Genomic DNA, 3,200 nt, shown 5'->3' with positions numbered 1-3,200 from the left:
TTCAAATCTCCACATAGCCATGAAGCTCACTGGGTGACCTTGGGCCAGTCACTGCCTCTCAGCCTCATGAAAACCCTATTCATAGGGTCGCCATAAGTCGGAATCGACTTGCAGTACATTTATATTTTTATGTGAGAGCGGAGTATTTGTCTGCCACCCCAAACATTTTCGCTAGGGGTCACTGTAAGAAAGGGATGTGAATGCAATGAAGAGAAAAGTTGCCAGCAAAGGGGTAGACACCAGTGCGAAGGAAGGAGGATTCAGAAGTTAGCAGCAGCGGGCCAAAGAGAAGATTTAATGGCAAGCCTGTGGCCGATTCCGGCTTTGCTTTGCTTTGTAGTAGGTATTTCAAGTAAGTAAACCAGCTCTTCCCATCTGTGGTGGCTGTTTGCATTTGGGTAAGTTAGCAATATGGGGCTTTGAACTTATGGCAACTTGGGAACATTGTTGAAGCATCCATCCGAGCTGGTTTAGTGTAGAAGGTGAGCCAGAAGTCTGTGGTTCATGCTCCTTAGATCAAGGATAGGGAACCTCCAGATCTTATTGCACTCCAACTCCCACCAGCCTTGGACAGCATGGCCAGTGGACAGGATGATGGGAGTTGTAGTCCGGCAACATCTGGATCCCCGCCTTAGATGGTCTGTAGCAAATGCCTTATTCTCTGGGATTTATACAGATTACACACCTACTTTACAAAGGGATTTATACAGATTATTGAGACAATGTATGTGTACCACTTTAAATACTATATAAATTGTAGTATTATGAAAGTCACCAAAGGTGGATCTGTTTGTTTACAACTGGCCACCTATGGTTTGGTACAAAGAAGTCCTTCTTTGTGGCAGGCAGTAATGTTTCGGTTGAAGCAAGCGTAGAGATTACATGCCAGCATCACATAGCCCTGGAGGCAGCCCTTCCAGGTGTGGACACCTTGCACTTGCTTAGACCAACATGCAGGGTAGAGACATTAAAACATTGCTCCCGGCTGCATGGATCAGGGAGCTGAGGAAAGGCTTTAGGGTGGCAACTGCAGAAGGTAAAGGAATGTGTAATCTGTTTTAAGACAAATCACCAATACTGATAGGTTTTATTGACTCACTTGCAGGAGGAAAAACTCCATATGCATAGCATGGCAAATGAAGGCAATCAATAACGTTGATCCAATCAATCAACATTGCTCACTTGTATCTCTGTGTTGGGGGTGCCAGACTGAAATTTCAGAGCAAAGTAGAGACAGATGGCTGTTTCTAAGAACGTGGGAAGTGGTGTGAGATTGTGATGTACATATTCGTTACTTTTGCCCTGCTACTGTCTCTCTGGACAAGCAGTTTTTTGAAACTGCATAACAATCTGCAAAACCTCTTTTGACATAAGGCCATAAAAATAGCGCCACTGGATCAGACCACAAGGCCATCTAGTCCAGCATCCTGTTTTCAACAGTGGCCAACAAGATACCTACATGAAATTTCCAAAGATGGCACGAAGGCCCTCTGAACATAGGCGTCCATTTAGTTATCATGGTTATTATGACAATTGTAGGACCTGTGGGGGGCAGGGGCTAAAGTTTGCACGCATCCCCAACCAAAACAGACTCTGTTATACCACCTTCACTCTGTTGTCTTTCTCTAGCCCTTGGGACACTACAGTGCCTTCGGTGGTTTTCGTGGGATTCTAGGGAAGTGCAGCAGACCCTCATTCTTTTGTACAAAGCCAAGGCATCCTGGAGCAGACTTCATGCCTGTGGGGTGTACTTTGTTTTTTAGTAGAATCTCACAGTCCACCAACCGGAGCCAAGAGGAAAGACATACACTTCCCAAATGCAGGAATGATGAGCCCTGGAATTAGATTTGAATACCAGAACTAGCCCTTTCACACAAAAAATCCAGTCCTACTTACCCTGTCCCCAGCTTTCTTCATTTCAGCAGCATAATTTGGGTGGGTGGCTGTTGTTGTTATTGTTAAACTAATTGGAGTCTGTTGATTTAAATCACCCATAAACCTACCAGTAGCTGTGCCAATCTATCTCTGCCCATCCTGCCTTAAAGCAAGGCAAGGGTCATCCAGCAACACCTCTCTGTAAATCTCGCCATCGATTTATATAATGGGAGAGATTCCAAATTGGCTTTTAGGCTGCCTAGGCGTACTTTTCTTTCTTGTTTGCTGACTGGCTAAAAGCCCACGATCACAGCTGATTTTAAAGATACCGGCTCTTTGTGTGAGCAAACACAGTTACAATGACTGATAATATGGGAACTGTCCCTTGCCCACTGAAGTCAATGGCAAAATTCCACTTGATTTTCCTGGTGATGGACTGCACTCTCTTAAGCACCAGCTAAAGTTTTATAATGCATTCTGTTATAAACATTATAGCTCTGCAAGCTTTTTAATTATTTGAGGGATATAAAGCATGAATCACGAACACAGAACGGCAAGCAATTAATTGTTAAACAAAGCCAAAATAGAGTATCTCTAAGCAATTAATTGTGAACAATATATTGCCCTGTGAAAATGTTAATTAGTTTCTCAAATACTGAAGAGGGGTGGTGTGTTAACTTTTGTGTTTGGTGGGGAGCAATATGTTTTTGTGGATATATATATCTCTTGCTGATGATATGTCGCTGAAAGTGAAAAGTCAGAGCTAACTTGGGCTCCTTGGGTGAAATATCCTCCAGATATTCTGGACTACAACTCTCATCATCCCTGACCGTTGGCCACGCTGGCAGGAGTTGATGGGAGGTGGAGTCCAACAATATATTGAGGGGGCCCCGCTGCCCCCCGTGACATATTACAGAGAAATGTGATACCAATAAAATATTCCTAACTGTATTAAAAGTTTTCCTGTTTTCTTTGGTGGATCATAGGTAATGACTCTCCAACCATTTCCCAAACACCACAGTCGGTGGTACAGTGGTTAAAAAGAAGTACTTCTCTAGATTGCACCATAAAAGGATATTCCAACCCCAATCTCTACTGGTACAGGCAAATTCCAGAGGGACAGATGGAGTTGCTTGCCTATTCAGTAAACAAAGAATCTTCAACTGATTCTGGACCATCCCACATCAAAGCAGTAAGACCTAGCGACAGACAGTTCATCCTGAACATCACCAGCCTCATAGCCAATGACACTGGGACATATTACTGTGCCTGGAGCCACACACTGTGTGCAGTGAGTTTCACACCTCGACAAAAACCCTCCTTCT

This window comes from Rhineura floridana, chromosome 1, assembly GCF_030035675.1.
Source record: "Rhineura floridana isolate rRhiFlo1 chromosome 1, rRhiFlo1.hap2, whole genome shotgun sequence".
Lineage (NCBI taxonomy): Eukaryota > Metazoa > Chordata > Lepidosauria > Squamata > Rhineuridae > Rhineura > Rhineura floridana.
The sequence above is the reverse complement of the archived record's forward strand: the minus strand, read 5'-3'. Positions refer to the sequence as shown.